Raw genomic sequence first — 24,246 nt, 5'->3', positions numbered from 1 at the left:
GAGAGAGAGAGAGAGAGAGAGAGAGAGAGAGAGAGAGAGAGAGAGAGAGAGAGAGAGATTGAGAACTCAGGTGGGCAGCTGGTTAGATTTGGGTGGGAGCTGGGACTACGGAAGAGGAACCACGGAAGCTGATGGCCTGCCTCGAGTCAAGATGAGAAGAGCTCTCTGTGGGTACTGAGTAGTGACTGATGAAATTGTAATTTACTTGTGACCTAGGGGTGGGTGGCTTTTGTACTTTCCACTACCCCTTAAGAGGGTACTGAGTAGTGACTGTTGAAGTTGTAACTTTTAATTGCACCCCATGAGTGGAGGACTTTGACTTTTGTACTTTGTGTCCCTAAGGATGAATGAATGATTGAGTTACTAAATGATCGTACTTTGTTTAAAACTACATGACCACTTCGGTGAAAACTATGTGGCCATTTTAGTGATAAGTTGTTGAGTTGTGACATGGTGAATGCTATAACTTGATTTTCTTTGAATGTTTTGTTTTAGTTTGTTACTGAATAGAGAGTTCACTATACTGTGTAATGAGAACCTTGAAAAGCTGTTCACAGCAGAAGTCCTTTGGAAAGCTGCTCATGTTTGGCTTTACAACACTCCAGACAAGTGGTCCATGAGCCTTCAATTGAAGAGTACCATTAAGGGGCAGACCATTCCCTGCCACAAGAGCCAGAGACTCTTTTCAGACAGTTCTGACTGTTAGAAAGGTTTTCCTTACATCTGATCTAAACCTGCTTCTCTTAGGGATGGTAAATGGGTACATGAGGATCCCTACATGTTACATATTAGAAAACCACTTATTAACCTCATCTATGTTTCATTGTGTTTTTATTTAGTCTGTTAAATATCTCCCAATGACATTTTAACCTGGCTCCAAGCAGCGTACCTGACACCTTTGTCATATACTACATTTCTCTCATTACAGCCCAAGATCAATCATGGTTTTTGGCTGCCATGTTGATGTATTATGGACTCATTCTGACCTAGCAGGCCAAAAGAACCACTAGGGCTTTTCCAATGACCTACTTATCTAGCCACACTTCCTCTACCCAGTTAAGTGTGAGATGACCTTTTGACGAAGTGTAAGACTTTATGAGATCTGGCCCAGCATTCTGTTCTGTGATGCTGACACTCAACCAGTTAGCTGTGCCTCCTATCTTTGTTCCAGTTGAAATCAGAAAAGTGTATAACTGATCTTTATAAACCATCCGACATACTGATAAAAATATTAAAACACAGATCCCCAGGACACTCCACTGGAAACCTTCCAAGTTCATCCAGAGCCACTACCAAACTAATTTTGGGATCCATCTTTTCAACCAGTTCCCAATCCACCTGACTGTACTATGATTTATCTCAGCTCTTGCAAACTGATCTACAAGAAAAAAAATCCTAAACAACATCTACAACATTCCGCTCATTTATCAGTCTTGTAACCTTTTCAAAAGGAAATGAGATTAGTCTGGCATGAATTGTTTTAATGAAGCCATGCTGGCTTTTCATGACTCTCTCTTCCTTTTGTAAATCAATCTATCAATTAACAAGCATTTATTAAAGGCTGTCTACTTATGTGCCAAGCACTGGATGAAGAGCTGAGGATAGCCAGAGGCAAAAGTAATTCCTACTTGAAAGGTTACAATTCTGCAAGGGGAAACACCCCGAATCTCAATTCCCCGCCTCCCTCCCTCCCTCTCTTTCTCTCTCTCCCTCCCTCCCTCCCTCCTAGAATTTTGCCAGGATCTGAAGTAAGGTTCACTGCTCTGTATACGGTTTTACGGATTCTTAACATTTTTTTTAATCACAACAATATCTGTCCTCTCTAGCTCTCAATCTTTCCGCAAATGCAAAAAGAAGAGAAGCAAAGACATTTACACGGGGATGGTTTTGTTGTTCCCTGTAGGTAAGGAAATTAAAGGGAGCTGTGTATAAGCCTAAGTCTATCCAGCTGTGCCAGTCCCCATTACATGATACAGTCCAGGTAATGAGGGTACAGGCTCTGGGAGCCCCCTCGAGCTCTCCTAGAATCCTTGAGGTACAGGCTGTGGTACCCCCTTGACCTCCTCTTGCATCTTCCAACATAGGGCTTTTATATGAGGCCACAAGCCTTTCACTGGGCTCTGCTCAAACCTTTGTTACTAGCTTGGCCCTCCATTATCCAGCTAGCCCCCACCCTAGATCCTCAATTGTTACACCCTAGAACTGGCCTGGCCCCACCATTGTCTGTGGTCTCCAGGTAGCCTCTAGCAACTTCACTCTTTTACTGGAGTGTGACCTCATTGACTCCTCCTGAAGACCCTCCCCAAATTCCTCCTCTAGACCACCCCTAGATTCCTCCCACAACCTTTCTGTATAGAAGACCCCATCTTGCCTCCATGTGTGTGAGAGTGCCATAGAATTTTCTAGCACAGATTTGCTCTGTGTCCAATACAAGCCCACTTGTCCAATACAAGCCTTACAGATACCGAGGCTCCTTAAGAGTCTACCCAATATGACAAACTTTTAATAAACTTTGCTTTTCTTTGGATGAGAGAAGACTTGAGTCAAATTCATTCGACAGGACCTGGCATGTTGGTGTTTTGGGGTCTCGAGCACCCCTAACCCTATACCCCATCATTTTGTGGTGACCCTCATCACAGGTATTCCCTTCCAGAGGCTACAGCTGCCCAGAAGGAAAAGAGAAATCACCTGGAATGTCCCAGTCACCAATACACACTACTCTATCTCACCATTTACTGGAAAGGTCAAGGCAATTTTGAAAGCACACAATGTGCTCTGTCCCTGGGAACACTCCTGACCTTGCTGCCCACCCTCTAAGTAAGGGCGCAAGTGAAGGCTTAAAGCTGAGAAGGGAAGAAGACAGGCAGAAAACAAATAAAGCACAGTTTGGGGCATTGTTGAAAATAATCCCCCTCACCATTTGGGTAGCATTTGAACTTTTCAAATCACCTTCACAAATGGCAGTGCTCTCATCTGAGGCCATGCAGCACAGTGAAAATCATGCTGGATGAGGTAGTTGGACATTTGGCTTCAGATGCCCCTTCAGTCACTTATTAAGTTATGTGACACGGACACGTCACTGAAACCCCTTGGAGCCCCAGTTTACTCCTATGCAAAATAGGGGTTAAGAATGCTGTACTCCCTGCCCCAAGTGGTAACAGGGGTGTGGTGATAATGTGCAGGGCTGGGTGGGATATGAGAGAGCTGATGGAGGGGGGCTTGTGTTCAAGTTTCTCCTAGGACATCCACCTTGTCCCAGACAGCTCTAACACTTTAATTTGCAGCAGCTGATCGTCACTGGTAAACAGCTTCTATTCAGGAGAACTGGGACCAGGTTTATGGTGAGAAAAGTGCTTTGTAAACCTTAAATGAAAGATAAAAAATGAGCTGTTATTGTTATTGGACAGATAAGAAACTAAGTGAATGGGAAAACTGGGATTAAACCTAGGCCCTAGAATTCCCAGAGCTTCAAGCATCTTTATATAGGTAGACAGCTTTTGTCTACCCATATCTCTGACACTGATTGTTTCTTTAAGGAGAAGAAGGATCAGGTCTTCTAGGCAAATATTACTGGCTGATAATGACATCGCTATGTTAGAGTCAATGTGACTAGCTGGTCAGACCAACAGGAGCTCAGGCTCAGAAGGTTGTACCACAGATTGGGCACAAACAGTCCTTTGAACATTTGGGGTGGATTCTCTAACTCTGGGAATCTCTCATTTCTTTTGGGCTACGGCAATTCTGCTTTGTTCATAGAACACAGCACCTTCTCCGATGTGGACACACCATGCTGGGCGGTCGGTCGTCTGCCAGTATCTCCCATGTCACACAATCAATTCAAGACCTTGAGATCCTTGTATCGCTTCTTCCAACCTCCATGTGAGCACTTGCCCTGTGCGAGTTCTCCATTAAATAGTCTTTTTGGCAAGCATACATTTATTTGACATTTGAACATGGCCAGCCCATCCAAGTTTCACTATCTGTAGGAGAGTTTGAATTCTTGGCAATTTAGTCCAGCGAGAAATACTAGAGGTCTTTCAAAATTTCTAATGCATAAACAGTCAAAATGGGGGTGAAATTTGGGAGGCATTTGGTCCAACAACTGAGGAAACTGCAGGCCCAGGAGATCAGGGGACTTGCCCAGTATCCCACACCCACAGATAGTATCAGAACAGCATCTGAGCCTAGGAGCTCCCCTTCCACAGGCCCTTCTCTTTGCCCTGAGCCAACGTCAGGGCTTCCTTCAGTGGCTCTATGATGCTCATGTCTGACACAGTCTCAGAGATGTTCCTATAAACTGATAGAGAACTGGACCAAGAAGTAGAAAACCAGGATTATAGTTCTAGGCCTTATTTTTATTTACTAGCCTTGGGAAAAATCATTTGGAATTTCCTGGCCAAAAATGTAGAGACAAGAACACCTGCCCTCCCAACCTCACTGGGCTGATTTTGGGGATCAAATGAGATCATTTCAGTGGAAGTCTAACCACCCATACAAATGTAAATAAACTGACAAGCAAAACCACTCCAGTTGCCTAATCTGTAAAATCTTCCATTTAAAATTAGAGGCAGACAGATGGCTCTGTGGATAGAGGACTAGGCCTGGAGTCAGGAAGACCTAGTTCAATTCAGGCCTCAGACACTTACTAGCTGTATGATCATAAGTCCCTTAACCTCTGCCTTAATCCACAGGAGAAGGAAATGACAAATCACTCCATATCTCTACCAAGAAAACCCCGTGCAAAGTCATGTCTATGAGGTCATGAAGCCAGCAATATTTTTGTGGCACCATTAACAACTTCTAGCCCCCTTATAAGACAGGACTTTCGCCTCGGTGTCATACAACAGGGTTTGCTAATGCCTTGTCATACAGGACAGGAATTGGGCTCTGCTCCAGCGTTTCATGCAGGCTTTTTCATCCTTGGTCATCTCTGTCCATGTCTTCCAGCCCATGACCTTGGTGACATCCTCTTGATGGTACACACAGCTTAACTCTCATTCTTGCTATAGGTTTGGCTCCTCCCCACCCCCCCACCCCCTTCTGCTCCCATATGACCTTCAGCTGCTTCTCCTACACAATGCTTTATTAGTGATATATGCCAGTCCACTCACCCACAACCAAATCAATGAGCATTTATCGGGTGCCTGTTATGTGTCAGGGACTCTGATTACCTTTGGGTAACCTAACACTATGCCAGCAGAGATCTGAGTATTCTGTTCTGTGCCTCTAACTCATACAGTCACAGGGGAAAGGCTGGGGCTCACGCACACACACACATATAAATACATATACATACGTGTATTTTGAAGATGGGCTTAGCATAGGGCTTTGGCACATCCTAGGCCCAATTAATAAACACCTGTCAATTGCCAGGCTGGCTTGCCCAGAAGCTGAGGGCATTTTGAGTACTTGGGGTCAAACTCCAACATCACACCAGCTGGGCTTCCAGCACTCTTCTGGTTCATTCTATGTCCACAGCAGTTTATAACAGATACAGGAAGTTGGCCTAAAACATTCTCCCTGAGCATACAAATTATCTTACTTTCATTAAAAGCCACCGATTACATTCTCCGCCTCCCACCCCCACCCCAAACAAACTGAAAACTACCAAAGGAAAAAATGTTTAGGCAAGATTCTTTTTGGTTGTCCTAGGTTCTTAAAGGGGAAAATGATGGAACATGATATCAAGATTTGCAAGTGAATTGGATTTAAGTGAGGCAGGGCTAGGCAAAGTCACCAGCCTCACTTTCTCCTCCCAAACCCTTGGGGTCCAGTGGCAAGATATAGATCTGGACGACTAGAGGAGGCCCCCAGTTAAGGCAAAAGTTCAGTAGAAAGAACCTTAGTCCTTACTGGGGGGTGGGTAGCTGTAAAGCCCCCTGGTATAAAAATACCCCTGAGCTACCTTTCCTTCTCTGATCCCCACCCCCACCCCAGCCTCCAGGGATTACTGGGCCCAATTTTTACCCTGAAACTCCTTCTACAACCAGGTGAGGCCTCAGAAGACAGGCTTTTGACAATTTTCCAGGCAAGAAATGGAAAGTGGAAAGGCGCAATAAGAACAGAATAAATCACCTCAAGACAGTCAGATTTGTTCTGACCTTGGGCCCACCAGGTCCACCACAATGGGAACAGAATGAACAAAAAAGTAACTGAACAATGTATAATTATAATGAGCAGGCCAGGTCCCTCAGAAGAGTGGAGAAAATGCGTCTCACCCCCTAGTTGAGGTCGGGGAGAGGGAGGTGGAGGATGAGTAATAATTCAGGGAGGAGAGATACCTTTAAGGAGAAGGAAAAAAAAAAAAGAAACAAACAAAAACTCCACAGCACTAGAAAGGGACTGAGAGGAAGAGGCCCTAGGGAGGATTTATCACAATGTACAAGCCTGGACAAACCCATAACTCAAATGTAGGTCTGAGTCTTTTGTCCATTCATGTTTTCAGTCACATCTGACTCTCTGTGACCCCACTTGGAGTTTTCTTGGCAGAGATCCTGCCATTTCCTTCTCCAGCTCATTTTACAGATGAGGAAACTCAGGCAAACAAGGTTAAGTGACTTGCTCAGAGTCACCCAACTAGTAAGTGTCTGAGGCCAGATTTGAATTCAGGAAGATTAGATTTCCAGGTCCTACACTCTATGCACTTATGACTCCACCTTGCTGCCCAAGGAACCTTGGTGCCTTCTATTCATATGGGAAAAAAACTTGTCTCAGTCCCAGCATCTCTTCAAGCTCAGTTCCTGGACCCATGGAACTGAAAGGAAAGAATTAGGAGAGCACAGCCCCAACAACGAAATAGAAAGCTGTGTGACCTTGGGCCAGTCACTGATCTCTCCTCCCTGGGTAAAACAGCTCATCTCCCTAGGCCTCCAGTGTCCTCATCTGTAAAAGATCACTACATGATTCTAAAGGTCTGTTTTGGCTCTAAAACTGCATCCTGTGCAAACTGTGCTGCCACCATCACCTGCTAGTCCTCTGGACATCACTTCCCTCCCAAATTCCCACTACAATGACCCACCTAGAGTTCCTAATTCAGATGGGGGGGAGGTAGAGGGGAAGGTAGGGTGGAAAAATAAGGGTGGGAGCAGCTAGGTGGTTCTGTAAACAGAGCACCAGCCCTGGAATCAGGAGGACCTGAGTTCAAATTAGGCCTCAGGCACTTGATACTTACTGTGTGACCCTGGGCAAGTCACTTAACCCCAACTGCCTCAAAAAAATAAAGAGTGAAACACAAGACAGACAGTCTAAATGACATGCATAACAAAAGAAGAAATCAGGGCTTTGACATGGGAATTCCTACAAAATCAGCATAGGAGAAAAGGGGGTCCAGAACAAATAACTGAACAAGATTTCTTGGCTAAAGGGGTCATTACCTACGGGCACCTGGAGAGGAGCTGTGGGGATCTGGGAAAGAGTTCAGACTTGGGGAGTGGGAGACAGGTGAGGCAGAACAGTGCTTCTCATTTCCCAGACTCCATCAGTCATATCCAACTTCAGTCAGCTAAGGGTTTTCACTAAGAAGTTTTTAATTAATAGAAGTACAGATTCTAAGGAATGTTTTAAGCTAGAAGTTAGCCCTCCTTCTCTGACTATTCAAAGTTATTCTTTCAGCTCAATTCCAGCTTCTGCAAAGCTTTCCCTGACCCTTCCTTCTCAGTTTCCTATGACCCATCTGTATTCTTGTACTGTCTATAATCCACACATGGCACTCATGTGTGATATTATGATTAGGAATAATTAATATCTGGTCATGTCATTCCCCTGCTCAAAAATCTCCAGTGGCTCTGTTTTATACTGAGTAAAATTCAAACTTTATTTGGCAGCAGCCCAACATTCAAAGACCTCCAAAATCAGACACCACACCTCCTTTCTGGCCAAGGTTCACCCTACTCCTTGCTTCCTCTTCTGGGCTCTAGGCAAAGGGACTGCCAAGCATGCCTCACCCCCTCACACCTCCATACTCTGTTCTCTATGCCTAGAAATTAAATCCCCTTCCCATCTTCTAAACCCCAAATGAATCACCATCTCAGCTAGGAAACCTCCAACCACCCTGGCTCTTTGAGTCTCCTGCTTTTCTGTGGCTTTCATCATGTAATGAATTACTCTAAGAATCAAAGCATGTCAGAGATAGGCAGCATCTCAGCAGCCATCTAGCTCAATGCTTTCACTTTGCAGATAAGGAAACTAGGGCCAGAGGGAGGAAATGACGCTCCAAGGTCTCCATGCCGAGCCCCTCCGCATTTCTTTCAAGTCTCAGTTCCTCCAGAGGCTGACACCCAGACATCACAGGACTGTGACAAGCTATGTGTCCTGTTTTTTCAGTTCTGGGCTCTTGCCCACACAGCCTTGACTTCTGTCTCCTTAGACTTCACCCTGGGGAGACTAAGAGGCAAAGTGAGTCAGAAAATGACCCATTCCCTTTTCCCTGCTCTGTGATCAGCTTGCCTTGTGACTTCATCTCCAGTAGGCCTGGACTATCCCAAGAACCAGGAAGGGAAAATCTGTGGGAGGAGGATGAGCAGATGGGGGAGGAGAGAAACCCTGGAATTCAATCAGATAACTAATGTTTACTGTGTGGCTCCCATGTGCCCAGGACAGAGGAAGGGAAGCTACACAGACAGCCTCAACACCACACAACCTTGTCCACTTCCATCTCTAATCAGGTTCTCTGGACAAGGAATGTCCTGACCTATCATTCTCCAATGACCTAAATTTTAGAGGTAGAGTGCAGAGTGCTGGACCTGGTGTCAGGAAGACCCAAATTCAAATCTGCCCTCAGACACACTTACTTAGTAAGTGACCCTGGGCAAGTCACTTAACCTCTAGTTTACCTCAGCTTCCCCATCTGTAAAATGATAAAAAATATTAGCACCTAGTTTCACAGAAATTGTGGCATCAAATGAAATATCTGTTACACGTTTTGCAAATCTCAAAAGTGTTGTATAAATGCTAGCTGTGATAATTATTATTACCTAGGCTCCAAGGCCCAGCTCACAGTGCTTCCTCCTCTGAAGCCTTCCAGAATTCACTCTCGTTCATATCCTTTAGGAATCTGAGGCTTTAGAGACAGAAGGGACCCTAAGAGATTATGCAGTCTAATTCCCCCATTTTACAGATGCAGAAACTGAGGCTCAGAGAGAGAAGTGCCTTGTCCAGGGTCACCCAGAGAGTTAGGAACACAACTTGGACAAGATCCAAGTGCTCTAGACTCTCGGTCCTATCTGTGCTACAGAAGCAATGTGATTGGTGTTGGAGGATCACGTCAAGCACGGCTTCAAGACTTGGACCTACCAGCTGAGTCACCCACCCTCTCTAAACCTCAATTTCCTCATCTATAAAATAGGGATAACAGCATCTGCCCACCTATAAGGAGCAGATGAGACAACGAACTGTGAAAGAAAGAGCTTGAAAAAGTGTAACGTGGCAATACAAATATAAAGCAATTTAAAAAAATCATTCCCTGTTTCCTGCGTGGAAGTGTTGTCCCTAACGAAGGTCCAAGAACAGAGCTTTTTTTGTTTTTTTTAACTTTACACAGTACTTCTTTACTAAGTCCCACAGTACAGAGTGCTATGCTATGCACTCGGTAGGACGCCAATGAATGAATGCCTGTTGAATGAATGAAGCCTCTTTCCAAAGCACAAGGTTGAGCTGTGAGTGAGATCACCACAGACAAACATCCTTGCAAGCATGGCAGTGTTGGACCAGTGATGAAGGGGAACAGCTTGATACACTGCATAAAACCTTGACCCTGGAGTTCAGAGGACCTGGGTTCAAATTCTTTCTCAGAGTTAACTTCTTTAATTTAATGGTTAGAGTCCTGGACTTGGAGTCAGGAAGCCTTGAGTTTGAAACCTGCCACATGATCCATTCCCACCTGCGTTTCCTCACTGGTGAAATGTTGTTGTTGGGGTCAGCTATGTGGCACAATGGATAGAATACTGGGCCTTGGAGTTTGGAAGGCTCATCTCTGTGAGTTCAAATCTGGTCTCAGACACTAGCTGTGTGACCCTGGGCAAGTCACTAAACCTGCTTGCTTCAGTTTCCTCATCTGTAAAATCAGCTAGAGAAGGAAAGGGAAAATCACCTCAGTACCTTTGCCAAGAAAAACCAAAATGGGATCATGAAGAATCATACACGACTGAAATGAACAAACAACAAAATGATGAATTAAACCAGACAATGTCTTACAGTCCTTTCTAGCTCAAAATCTCAGATACCTAAATTACAGGAATTGGATAATAAGAAGGCCAACCTCATTGAGCAGCTGCAAGAAAATGTGTCCAAAGCACTTCACATCATGAGCTGATCCAACCATTCCAGAGAGCAATCTGAAACTATGCCCAAAGGGCTATAAAACTGTGCCTACCCTTTGACCCAGCAATATGACTACGAGATCTATAACTCAAAGAGATTAAAAAAAAAAAGGAAAAGGATTTATATGTATAAAAATATTTGTAGAAGCTCTTTCAGTGGTGGCAAAAAATTGGAAATTGAGGGGATGACCATGAATTGGGGAATGGCTGAACAAGCTGCTATATATGATTATGATGCCATTGTGCTATGAGAAATGACAAGCAGGATGCTATCAGAAAAACCTGGAAAGAGTAACATGAACTGATACATAATGAACTGAGCAGAACAGGAGAACACTGTATATAGTAACAGACATACTGATGATGATCAACTGTGAATGACTTAGCTATTCTCAGTAATACAAAGATACAAGATAAGTCTGAAGGATTTAGGATAAAAAATGGCTATGCATCTCCACAGAATGGAGTCTGAGTACCAATCAAAGCATATTTTTTTCCTTTATTTTGTTATTCTTGAGGGTTTTTTGCCTGTGTTTTCCCTAACGACATGACTAACATGGAAATATGTTTTGCATGACTGCACATGTATAACCTATATCAAATTGCTTGCTTCTCAGTGGGGGGCAGGGATTAAAGAGTCTGGAACTCAAAAATTCTAAAAAAAATAAATATTAAAAATTGTTTTCACACATAATTGGGAGGAAATGAAATATTAAATTAAAAATAAAATACTTCACAAACCTTAATGACCTTTATAAATATCAGCTACTATTTTCAAGACTCATCTTCACCACACTCCTCATTTACTCACCACCAAAGCAGCACTGCCAGGAAGTCTTTTGTGATGTAGAAAAACAAAGAGTGATGACATTTCCTGGCGTCACAATGATTCTGGCCTGGAAGGTTTACAAAACCCTTTCTACACAGTCCTGAGAGATGAGTGGTGCATCCACTTCCACAACAACTTCCTTGCAAATCTGAAATTCGTTAATAGGGAAGGAGGTAGGGAGAAAGGTGGTGAAGGAGAGTTACTCCCAAAGAGTGGGACCTAGGCTCATCCTGTGTCCTTTGGGGAAGCTGGAAATAAGTCCTCAATAAATGTTTGCTCTCAGTGATGAATTGTCACTTAATTAGTCATCATGAGTCATCACAAAGATACCGGAACATTTCAAGTGCATATACCCTTGGAGTGGTAGGGGTAGGTAGTGATATGTGGAGCAAAGGACATGGAGAAGACACACCCAGAGCTATCAGATACTCATTGATGCAAATCCTTCTAGGCAGTCCATGGACTTGGAAAGGGCCCAATTCTCCATGCCAACACACAACACTGCCGAGTAAGTCAGAATAAAGAGGATGGTCCTGCTCTGCCCAACTAGACTGTAAGCTCCCAGAAGGAACAGATCACAGGTACCATGACTGATATTTCTTTTGTATCTCCCAGCAATGCTCCACACCCAGAAGGAGCTAACCACTGCCATGGAAGGGGAAGAGGTATTACCAGGGCTGATTGAAGTGAGCCAAGGAGGGTGGCTTTCCTTCCTGGCAAAACACAACCTGACAATGGTCTCTTGAAGAGAGAAGTGGTTCTTCCTTTCAGAAATCATGGCCATTGGAGTGCTGCCAGTTATCAGAATGGCCTTCCTTCTACCACTACCACACCTAGACATCCTTAGCTGCCTGGCAATTTCCTTAGCAATCTGCCAACTGGAGGTCTGCGTCGTTGCAATGTTAGGAGAAAGGTTTTCTGTAGACCTTCAAGTGCTTTATAACTGTTAGCTATTAGTAATAAGAATATGACCTTTATCACTCCTTTAGTATTGGAGCACTGGGTTTCATAGGGAAAAAGATTGAAGATACTGGGCTCCTAATGGGAGGAAAAGATGAAAAAATGTCATCCCAAGAAAGGAAACAAAAATACAGAAGAGGGAGGCCGGCCCTAGAAGGACAGAGTGCTTGAATTTTGTTTTTGTTTTTGTTGCTCAAGCCAGTTATTTTTTTTGTCATAGAAACTTCCTGAAACTAAGGTAGATCAGAAACTCACTGTTAGCAGTCTAGGAGAGCTGCCTGGGGCACTGCTGGTTTGCATATGTTGTCAGAAGCAGGATTTGAATGTGGCTCTTTCTGATTCCAAGACCTCAGGTTTATCCACTAAAACACATAGCATCTCACATGATCTCCAGCAGCAGCTCCTAATTAACAATGGAAGGGGCTGCCTGGGGGACGGGGTGGGAAAACCTAAAACAATTTTCCCTCGTGGTAGAAATCTTTCTCCCCCAATTTTCATGGATCTTGGTTTTCCCATCGAGGACTGGAGTTCCTGGAATATCTGGGAAAGGGAGGAGCAGATTCTAATCTCAGGATCCCCCAAGTAAACACCTGGCAGGGTGTACAAACAACATGCAATACACAGCCCATGAAGCACCAGGCCATAGGTAAAATAAAGCCCTTCTGTAATAGATTTCTGTCTTTGCCCACTAGGTATGGACGTCATAGGTGCCATATAAAAGCAGAGCCAGAGCTCCCAGGTGGCATTCTACCAGCCTGGTCCCTTTTTTCCCCTAGGCACTTAAACAAAAACTCTATTGAGTGTGCCAGTTAAACTGACATTAAACTTTCCACCCACAGACTACTCATTCAAAATAGCTCTGTCAATCATCAGCCAGGCCCTAGTCCCTGAGCCCTGGTTTCTAAGATCCCACCTGCAGCCAGCTTTGCTCAGCAACGGCTGCACCCTGCTAGACAGAAATTCTGCTTAGGCCCTGGCCAGAAGGTCCCAGAAGCAACATGAAGGAGCTGACCACAGCCTCTGCTATCTAAGGCCGGCTGTGTCACAGCCAGAAACTCCTGACCAAGGGCATGAAAACAGACCAGAGCCGGCAGGGTCTGACCAGCACTCTTGGCCAACTCTCCACTAGAATAGAAACTGTAACAACAACAAAAATAATGATTAGAGTTCAGAAAACACTTTGAGGTTTGCAAAGCATTTCTTTCATTTTTGGTATCTATTTGATACTCACTGCAACCTTGTGAGGTAGGTGCTATTATTTCCATTTTACAAGTGAAGAAACTGAGGCTGACTGAGGCTGAGCCTCTTATCCAGGGTCACAAGTGTGAGGCAGGATTTTAACTTGAGTTTGGTCCTTCTGGACTCCCAGTTAGGTGCTCTATTCACCAAACGATGCAGGACTCCAAAAGGTCTTCCTTCCCTCTCCAGGCTCTACTCTTACTTGCCTGTCCTCACCCTGGAAGTCCACACCACCCCCTATACCCATTTCTGACTGGCTGTCCACGTTAAGGAAAGCACCCAGAACAGCCATGTTTTCATCATTCCTCTCCAGGCTCTACTCTAGCTGTGACTGTCTTTCTTTCTGCTTCTACTGACATTTCTGGCACTATGCTCAATCTTCTTCCCCATCAAACCCTATGCTCCAATAACAAAGGAGTGATAAAGGTCATATGCTTATTACTAATAGCTAACAGTTATAAATGGTGTCCAGAACACAATAAATGCCTGTTGACTTCACTAGTGGGGGTAGAATCAACAAAGGCCTCAGGTCGAAGCTTCTTGAAAGAGACTAAGGATGTGAAAAGCTGAGAGACCTAATTGCACATTGGACTTCTTGAGACTGGGAGCCCGGTGGGTTCCCTGTAGGCTCTCCAGTTGGATTAACTAGCATTTCTCTAACCAGTCTGGGGAATTCACTCCTTAATTGAATGCTTTAAAAGTATTTACTGGCTATGTGTCTAGTGCTCTTCAGGTAATTTAGAGTAGAGTAGCCCCTCTTCCAGGTGGGGGAAGGGGAAGGACATTCCAGCCAAGGGGCAATTAGGTGGCATCATAATGCACAGACTCCCAGGCTCAAGAAGACTCCTCTTCCTGAGTTCAAATCTGGCCTCAAACACTTACTAGTTGTGTGACCCTTTGCATGTCACTTTACCTTGTTTGCCTCAGTTTCCCTCATCTGTAAAATGAGCTGGGGAAGGAAATGGTAAATCTTTCTAGTACCTTTGCCAAGAAAACACCCCAGATGGGTCATGAAGAATCAGACACGACTGTAAATGACCAAAGCAGGGCTCAAACCAAAGACTTTGGCCTCCAGATCAGGAGATGTTTCTTCTACCTATTCTGTTTTTCAAAAACAAATAAGCCTGTTATTATTAAAGCTTAAAACTCTACTAACCAGATCTGAACTCAGCTCAATGAGTCTTCCTGACTCCAAGCCGAGTACTCTATCCTCTGTGCCAACTGAGTGTCCCTTGGCTGGAATGTCTCCCCTCAACTGAAAGCCCCTGAAGGGCTTCTCTGCTCCTTACCTGCCTCTGCACATGCTATGCCTATGCTAGACACATACTAAATAAACATTTTTAAAGCATTCAATTAATGAATGAATTTTCCAGACTGGTTGGAGAAAAGTGAGTTAGCCCACAATGGAATGAGTCCACAGGGATCATATATTATCTCACAACTTTTCAGAGTAGATGAATTAGCCCCATTTCACAGATGAGAACACTGAGGCTGAGGGAAGGAGGTTAAAAGTAGTCACCAGTTATTAAGTGTCTAGGGCAGGATTTGACTCCAAAGTACAGAGCTCTATTCACAAAAGCTTTCTCCATAGCCTCCAGAAAAGGACTGTGCATACACTAGATGCTCAATAAAGATTTGCAGAACTGAATACACATAGAGGTCCCCTCACCCAGTCTAAAATAGCTGTGACTGTTTTAGTGGACACCAGGGATTCTCACCTGTTATCACCCCTTTTAATCACCCTTTCCTTTCTCTCTGCCAGTTGTCCTAGCATCCCACTGGCTGCCCCAACCCAAGACATCCAGAAACACAATTCCCACAACTCCTTTCTCTGTTCTTCCAGTCCAGGGCGATGGAGTTTCCCCCACTTCTTTCCCATGTGTGGTCTATGCTCACCTTCTAAATCTGCTCCTCATTCTGCCACAGTCAACTCTTCCACCTTGAGGTGAAAAGAACTGGGAGAAAAGGGGAGGGGATCAATTTGGGGCAGTACTTATATGTTACTATTGGCAGCAACCCTTTAGGAATGAACAGAACACAAACATACACTCACACACACTTGGGGTAAGTGACTTGCCCAGGGTCACACAGCTAGCTAAGTGTCTGCAGCTGCATTTGAACTCAAGTCCTCCTAACTCCCGGACTGATGCTCTATCCACTATGCCATTCAGCTGCCCTGTTTCCTTACAGTTAATACCATATTCTAACATAGAATCACAGAATTTGAAAGTTGGAAGGCAGTTCAGCAACCAACACATAAAAGAAATTCCTACTCTAAGACACTTGCCAAATGACGGTCACCCAGCTCTTTCTTGAAGACTTCCATAAAAGGGGAAATGACCACTTTTTGAAGCAGCCCAGGGCATACTGGGGTGCTCTTACTATTAGGAAACAAGCCTCAGTTGTCCTTTTTATACCTTCCCTCCATTGCCCCCGATTCGGTCTTCTGAGGCCCAAGAGAACAAATTTAATCACTCATCCTCATGTTAGTCCTTCATATACTTGAACACAGCCATATGTAACATCCCCCTCCTCCAAAATGCCCCAAGTACTTTCTTCTTCAGGCAAAAACCCCATAGTTCCTTCCAAGGATTCTCCCAGGACGCAGACACAAGGCCCTTCACCATGCTGGGTTGCATTTCTCCAGAGGCTCTCTAACTATTCAGTGCTGCATCCTTCAACTGTGATACCTCAAACTGAATACAATACTCCAGATGAGGACAGAGGGCAGAGGGTGGAGTTATGCCACAGTAGGAATTTCTAGCAGTCAGTCGGAAAAAAGAAAGGGACATGGCTTGAGGTTTGGAGAGTATAGCAAAAAGAACCTCAAAGGACCTGGGTTCAAATCTCAGGTCTGTTACTTACAACCACTACAGCCTTTGGGCAAGTCACATGAATTCAACAAATATTCATCGCCTATTTTGTCCAAGTTGGACAATACAGATATTTTTTTAAAAATCATAGTCTTTGTATACTCAAGGCACTTAAAATTCAGTTGGGGGAGCTGTAAAGGAGGAAGAAATGATACTTATGCACAGATGTAATATAATTAAAGGGCAGGGCAGGAAAGGAGCAAAGGAGAAATGTAAAGTAAACACTTTTAGCTAAAGGGTTCACAGGGCAAGCTTAATGGAGGTGGAAGCCTGAGCTAAACCTCGAAAGATGAAAAGAATTTGGAAAGGCAGAGAAAAGAGTAGATTCCAGGCACAGGGAATGACCCTTTGGACTCGGTAGGGCTGGAAGATATTATGCAGAGTTCAGGAATCTGTCCAGTTTGGCTGAAATAAAGACTGCATAAAAGGGGAATGATAAGAAATGAGGCCGCCCAAAAGGTGGTTTGGAGTCAGACTGGGAGGGCAGAGAAGTGACATGGTCAGAGCCATCCTTCCAGGCTGGGTCAGCAGCAATTTGAAGGATGGACTGGAGAAAGGAAAGGCCTGGTGACCAGTTAAAAGATTAGCGGTAATGAAGGCCTTACACTATGGTGGTGAAGTCACCAAAGAGAGTATAAGCTCTTTGAGGGCAGGAGCTGTTTGGATTTTGTCTTTGTATCTCCAGCTCCCAGCATGCCTGGGATACAGTAGGTGCTTGATAAACACCTGCTGATTAATGGCAAACTTTCTCTACTTCATAATATAGCTGAGGGTCCACCCTGAACTTTCTTCCTTGGTCACAAAATGTATTCTTGCTCATTTGAGGCAATGGGGGTAGGAAAGAGGTTAACAGAAAACGTGTTTATCAAGCTGTGACGGGGTCTCACACACAGTACATAATAAAATGAATAGACCAAATGATGACTCTCAATGACCTCAGGTGTCCCCCTGGGATACCCTAATCAATTCCAGAAGCTTTCACTGAGAATTTCTCTTCATCTCCAGTAGAGATTGCATTCATATAGTGAGTACTAGAAGATCTGCAAAGTTCTTTACAGATATCACCTCAATCTAGCCACACAAATACCCTGAGTTTTGTTGTTGGCGAGTCATTTCAGTCTTGTCCAACTCTTCTTCATGACCCCATTTTAGGGTTTTCTTGGCAAAGATACTAGTGTGGTGTGCCATCTCCCTCTCCGCAAATACCCTGATGCCATTATTATCCCCATTTTACAGCTGAGGGAGAGGAAAGGTTAAGTGACTCACAGTTAGGAATTGTCTGAGGTGGGATCTGAGCTCAAGTCTTCCTGACTCCACAATTTCAGACTTCTATCCACTGCGTTACTTAGCTAAATACCTGACTTTGTGCAAGGTCCTACTTAAGCAATTCAAAAACAACCAAAACCATACCCTCAAAGAGTTTATAATTTGGTAGGGAAATGAGCAAGGTATACCAAGTAATTATAATATGAGGTTAAATACCATCAGAAAGTTACAAAATCCTATGGGAATCCAGAGAAGAGTCATCAAAGGAATCACGGAGAAAGTAGCATTGGAAGGATGGACATTTCATAATGGGGGGGGACAGGGGGGAAGCATCCCAGGTGAAGGACTAAAGGTGAAGAAAAACAAGATGGGGGTGGGTGGGGGGAAGGGCATGTTCTGAGAGCGGCAAGAAGTTTAGTCTTGAAGTATGGAGGATATGTAGAAGGGGAGGAAAAAGTAGACTTTTTCTCTTGGAGGGTCAAATGTCAGACTAAGGAATTCTAGCAGGTCAGTATCTACATAAGGCACTTTGGCAGTCTGCCTTATATCTTGTGATTATAATTATATTATATTAGATGATCTCTGGGGTCATCTAATCGAACACCTAGGCCACCCCCACACCCCCCCCACATACCTTTCTTCTGTCTCCCCAAAAGCACTGAGACTTTCTCCGTTTTTTTTTTTTTATTCATGTACACAGAGTATCTTACTTGCCATCTCTACCAAACTAGAGTGGGGAGGGGGAAGACCAAGATAAGATTTATTGTACTTGTTTATCCCCAAACACCTAGAGTAGTACTTGTACGCAGTAGATATTTAGCAAATATTTCCAGAATACAAATAAGTATAAGATGTAGCACTTGGTCTTCCAGTTGGAAATAAGACCATATGCCCATGACCAAGTTCATATACCCATGACCAAGTTCACCACCATTTTAAAACTGCCATTTGTTGTTATTTCAGTTGTGTTCAACTCCTTGTGACCCCCACTTGGGGCTTTTCTTGACAAAGATACTGGAGAGATTTGCCATTTCCTTCTCATTTTACAGATGAAGAAACTGAGGCAAAAAGGGTAAAGTGACTCACCCAGGGTCACACAGCTAGTGACTGTCTGAGGCCAAACCTGAACTCATGAAGATGAGTCTTTGTGATTCCAATCCCAGTGCTCTAGTCACTTTGAGAGAGCATATAGCAAGAGTGTGATAAATGATACAAATACTAAGAAAAATAGGGATTCAGCTGAGAAATTCTTATGAGCTAGGGCCATGAAACAAAGGTCTCATTAAGTTCCAAGTATTGGTCATGAGACCAAATTTGAAGTTGGAAAATATCGCATGTCACCCCTTCATTTTCTATACCCCCAATAGCTGCTCTACCAGGTATCAGTTTTTCCTACCATCTATCCACCATATGGAAAGCACCTTGAGATCGAGATCTTATCCTAAAATGCCTTGGGCCCAGGGCTGGGCTAGTGACTTTTTGCTGCTGTACTTGCTCAGATATTTAATACTTGTTAAATGGAAGATGTCGAAATGTGTCAGTGGACTCAGGTGTACAAAGTAAGGCTAGTCCAAACCACAAGGGTCAAAACCAGAAGAGGAACCACACTGATTTCTCTCTGAGCTCCAGACTATCCAAATTTCTTTTCTCCACCATCCTTCCACCATAAGTGGTTCTTTTCTTTTCCCTCTCCCCTCACTGTTAGCTTCTTTTTATGTGTTTTCTTCCATTAGAACAGAAGTTCTTCAAGGGCAGGCACTTTTTTTTTTTTGCTTTTTTGAAAGGGAGAGGGCAGGGCAATTGTGTTTAAGTGACTTGCCCAAGGTCACACAGCTAGTAAGTATTAAGTGTACAAGGCTGAATTTGAACTCAGGTCTTCCTGACTCCACGGCCCTGCAGGCACTCCTTTTGCTTGAAATTAGCTTATTGTAAATGCCCAATAAATACTTGGTGACTTGACCTGCCCAACAGTAAGCACCTTTGGAGCTCCCTCTCCCCTGCCCCACCATTTCATTTTTCAGAAGTACCAAAGTTGCTGCTGTCTCTTGAGCATCTTTGTGCTCAACTTTGCGTAATTTCATTCAAAAAACGCTTAATAAATATCTACCTTAGCCCTTTATCTTGAGAATAATAATAATGACAATGATAATAATAATAAATGGCTTACTATGTGCCAGGCCTTGTGCTAAGTGTTTTACAATTAGTATGTCTTGATCCTCACTACAACTATGGGAGGTACGTCCTTTTATTAAACACATTTTACAAATGAGGAAACTGAAGCAAACAGAAGGTAAGTGACTTGCCCAGGGTCACACAACTATGTGTCTGAGTTTGGATGTGAATTCTGGTCTCCCAAACTCTAACCCTCCCTTCTCCCCCATCCAGTGCTAATGACCAGTTAGCTTGGTGGAGGGAGAATAGCTAAATTCTTTCTCTTCTATCCACATGGCCAAGATGGAGCTTTTTGAGACCTGTCTTCTCTCCTCTAGCCATCCATATTTGCTCAAAGAATTTCAAGGTCTCCTTCTTTAGTGCATATTTTACAGATAAATGTGGTTAAGAGGCCTGGAGGAAACAACAGAAACCACAGTTCCCAGCAACCTTTAACCTCAGATACTCCTTCTTACAGTTAGGTCTGAGTAGCTGCCAGTCTATTAGCAGGTGTTAAGTAATTCTTCCTTTCCGTAAACCGAGTTGTTCCTTATTGCTTGGAATAACTAATTCTCCAGGGGGGTTGTTCCCTAACATACCCAACAACTACACCACGACCCAACCCCCCTCCCCTCCCCAAGGAATAATCTAATTTTTTTTCTCTTCAAATTGGAGGGTCCGGTGGGAAAACAAGGGGCAATGTAACAGTGGACTAAGACAAAGGAAATATGGTCCTTCAAATACTTCCCAAACCTAAAGTGTCCATAGCAAGTAAATACTCGAACATTACCAGCTCACAAAAATTAGCAGCGCTTTTTTTCTCCTTATCCTGGTGGGAGCCAAAGAAAACTGAATGCAGCATTCTTGAGCTCTAAGTCAGCATGAGCTGGTGGGATGGCCTTTTTCCGCTCACCTGGCTGTGTGTTCTGAAACACCAGTGGGCACAACCAGTTACTCAGTCGGTGAAGGCTAACGGTCGCGAGTTCTAGTCTCAGCCTTCACTTTGTCCCCCGGCCCTAAACCTGCCTCCCAGCCCCAATCCTTCATGTCTCTAAGGCTGGGGGGAGTGGGAAAGGTGGAGACAGGGAAGACGGGTCTACAACGTGGGTGCAGGTGTAGACTCTACCTCCAAATCACCACGGATACGGCTCAAAAGCAATTCCTGGTGACTTTAATTCCTTCTCTTCCGCTTGTGAATAAGATCACCAAAGCCAAAGCAAGTTTTCGGAGCCTGAGAGCGTGCTGCGCCTTTAAGAGTCTAACCTTTAGCACCTTAGCACAGAGCAAGGCTAGGATGCCCGTGGAAAAAGCCAGCCCGGGCGCACGGCGATCGGGCTGCCAGGGGCCGTCTGCCCAGCGCGGCCCGGGCCGGACCAGCCCAAGCTGGTGCACGGGAGGGAGAAGCGCGAGTGGCCGAGACAGGCCAAGGCAGGCTGGGCAGAGAGGCGGGGATTCTCCTCCCGGCCCCAGCAAATTGAGCACCCGGGCCCCTAGCTGCTTTTTTTTAAAGAAGGAAGTTCCGGCTTAGGTCCAGGGACCTGGGAGGGACGCAGGACCTGGGGAGGGAAGTGGGGAGCCCAGCTCCAGATGATCCCCTGCCCTCGGGGGCCACGGGGCAAGGCCGTACCTGGGCAGGGGGCGGCAGAAGCCTCCCACCGACCCACAGCAGAGAGCCCGGACTTACTCAGCTGCCCCCTCCCCAACCCGAGGCACCCCGCCTCTCCAGAAAGGGGCACAGAGACTCCCCCCGCCATCGTACACACACAAGCTGTCTGGGGGCGGAGGAGGAGGAAGGGGCGAGGGGGCACAGGTGGGCGCGGGCTCCTCACCGGCCCAGCTCCGCACACTCACCTCTCAGCACTGCAGTCCCCCCGAGCCGATGCCTCTCCGTCCCACAGTCCGGCTGCCTCCCCAGCCCGGGCTCCCTCCCCCGGGCGGCCGCTCCGGTCCGGGCGGGGCCGAGGAGGGAGGAGCCCGGGCTCGGGAGCCCGCCCCACCCCTACGGGACGGAAAATACTGCGGGGAGGGGCCGGGAGAAGTGCGGAACTGGCAGCCCCGCATCCTAGGCTAGGGTCAAAGCCTAGCGGGGGGTCCCTGGACCCCCAGGGCGGTGACCGTCAAGGTCTCCGAGCCCAGAGTGGGGCAGAGGTCCAGCGGAAGAGAGAAAAAGAAAGGGCACGGACCCGAAGTGCTAGTGACCCCCGGAGGCTCTCCGAGGCACCCCCTGAGTTTTACAGATGTGGAAATTGAGGTCCAATATGTGAAAATGACGCCTCCTGCCCTAGGGGTTACACTTGGCGAAGGCAAGTGTATGCCCCTAAAAGGAAACAGTAACACTGGAGAGAAGGAGGAAGCCCCTCCCTCATCTTGGCGAGGTCTGCCTAGTCCTCAGAGCCGGGAAGGGAGGCCCTGCCAGGGGGCTCCAGCGGGAGATCGGGGTCACGCCACCACCTCTGTGCCTTCTGGAGGGTTTGGGGAATCGAGTAGGACGAGGTCTAGGTCAAGGCTGTCTCCCTCCCTCCTGCTCTCCCCCAGCTCTTCAGTGCACCCCTCCCCCTGCTGTTTCCATTCTGCTTCTTTAGATCTCAGCCCCCTCCAAATAAAGTAACTAAGGTGTTTAACCAGTTACCTTGTGCTTTCAGCCCATAGAGACGTGTATGTTAAAGTGAGACTGTTCAAGGCCAGTGTTTGGAGTTTCTGGAATTCCACGCTTCACAATTAGGTCAAGGAAGGAGAAGATATTGGGGAGGGGCGGGGACATCTTTGACTCAAATCACACCTTGTTCCTATTATTGAAGCCAGCCCTGGTACCCAAACTAGAGCACCAGCGGGCTTCCAGTGGGGACTTTGTGTGAGTGAAAAGAAGCTTAGTGTTCCTGGAGTGGGGCCAGCCCTGCCAGCCCTCCAAACCACAGGGAGGTGGCCTGGTAAAGCACAAGACTGGGCCCCCTTCTCTTCCACAATCTCTCCTGCTTAGCGTTGCTCTTGAAGGACTTTAGAATAACATCTTGTTCTGGCTCCCCCCAAATCCCAGAGTCTCAAGAGCGTGGAAAGAGCCTGAAGACAAATCTTTCTGGGCTGGGCAGCATTTTTGGGAGATGAGTGAGTAAAGGAGCAGGGAGGACCAGAGGCAAATCCCAAACTGAAATCCTCAAGCAGATAGCCGAGGCCCCTTTCCCAAGAAACTATCCCAAAGCTTGTGAGACTAGAGCCCAGAGGGACAGAATCATTAGCAGAAAAATACTTTGCTAGGGGCAGTCAGTGATAAAGATGCTAATTCCTCCCATAAATAAGAATCTTATTTCTAGAACAACATGTGATATGACTCATAGCTGAAGGTTATGTAAGATTATACTGTTGTGCCCTCAGATTTTGGGGACAGAATATTAACTCTGAGTCTTCTACAAATGTTCAAGGCACTTAGAATGGCAAGCATCTGCTAGAGAGAAGAGGAAGGAAGGAAAGAGAAAGAGAGAAAAGAAAGAAGAAAGGAAGGAAGGAAGGAAGGAAGGAAGGAAGGAAGGAAGGAAGGAAGGAAGGAAGGAAGGAAGGAAGGAAGGAAAGAAGGAAGGAAGGAAGGACGGAAGGAAGGACGGAAGGAAGGATGGTATTGATCTTTAGGAAATTTATAGTCCAATTCACCTGGCACACATAAATCAATTACAAGGTAAAAGATGGGCCATAAAGTCATCCTCAACACTTGCCTCTGCCTGACTCTCCCTTATTATCCAATCAGTGTCAAATATTGCTATTCCCCCTCCACACCTCTTCCATCATCTTCCCTTCCATTCAAATGTCCACCATTCTAGTTGAGGCCCCCATGACATCTCAACCAGACTAGAGCCAGGGCTCCCTAACTGATCTCCCTGCTTCTAGGTTCTCCTTTTTCCAAACTCTTCACACAGTTACCAAAATAATTTTACCAAGGGACAGGTTTTATTAAGTTACTCTTGGCTCAGAAACCTTTCTGTAATTCCCTGTTAACTCTAGGATAAGATATAGTCTCCTTAGCATGGCATTTAAGGCCTTGCCCAAGAATGCTTGGCACATAGGCATTTAATAAAAGGTTGTCTGTTAATAAAAGACACATAGTAAACAATAAAATGTTGTCAATAAAAGGGATATAGTAGGCACTTAATAAAAGGTTGACTGTTGACTAACCAGCTGTCTCCAATCACCTCTTAAGTCTTATTTAACACACTCTTGTGTTCCAGCCAAACTGGACTCAATATTTCATCTCTTACCTCTACAGACTAGGTCAGAGGTGTTAAATATTCTGCCCACATGCCAGGTCCACAGCACTACTGAATGTCACCAAACCAGATTAAAATGTAACTAATATCTAGCAAAATAAACAAAAATATAATAGAGCACAGATAATGTTAATATGTGGTTTTCTAAGTTAATATACAGCCCACAGGGATATATGGTTTAGTGGCCCTAACTATCTGACTTTGATACCACTCTACTAGATGAACTAGAGGAGAAGAATTCAGGATGGAGAACAGTGGAAAGTAATAAAGCCTGATAATTTCTTTAAGTTTTAGGTCAGAGGCTCTCAAACATCCTTAAGGACCTGGACACAGTTAAGGGGACCTCTCACTTCTCTGCC

At 45.1% G+C, this 24,246-nt stretch overlaps 1 protein-coding gene across 1 annotated transcript in view; it reads right to left on the bottom strand.

Annotated features, from left to right (window-relative positions):
- Positions 1–21,629, bottom strand: part of ANXA11 (annexin A11) — a 53,151-nt gene extending 31,522 nt beyond the window's left edge. Inside the window, exon 1 of the mRNA XM_069068350.1 lies at positions 21,486–21,629. The gene's annotated coding sequence lies outside the window, so the exon portion shown is untranslated. The remainder of the gene's footprint in view (positions 1–21,485) is intronic.
- Between the last annotated feature and the right edge of the window lie 2,617 nt (positions 21,630–24,246).

This window comes from Petaurus breviceps, unplaced genomic scaffold, assembly GCF_028583685.1.
Source record: "Petaurus breviceps papuanus isolate PSGF00001 unplaced genomic scaffold, PetGlider_PUasm1.0 90762, whole genome shotgun sequence".
NCBI classification, from domain to species: domain Eukaryota; kingdom Metazoa; phylum Chordata; class Mammalia; order Diprotodontia; family Petauridae; genus Petaurus; species Petaurus breviceps.
This window is presented reverse-complemented; position numbering and strand designations above follow the sequence as displayed.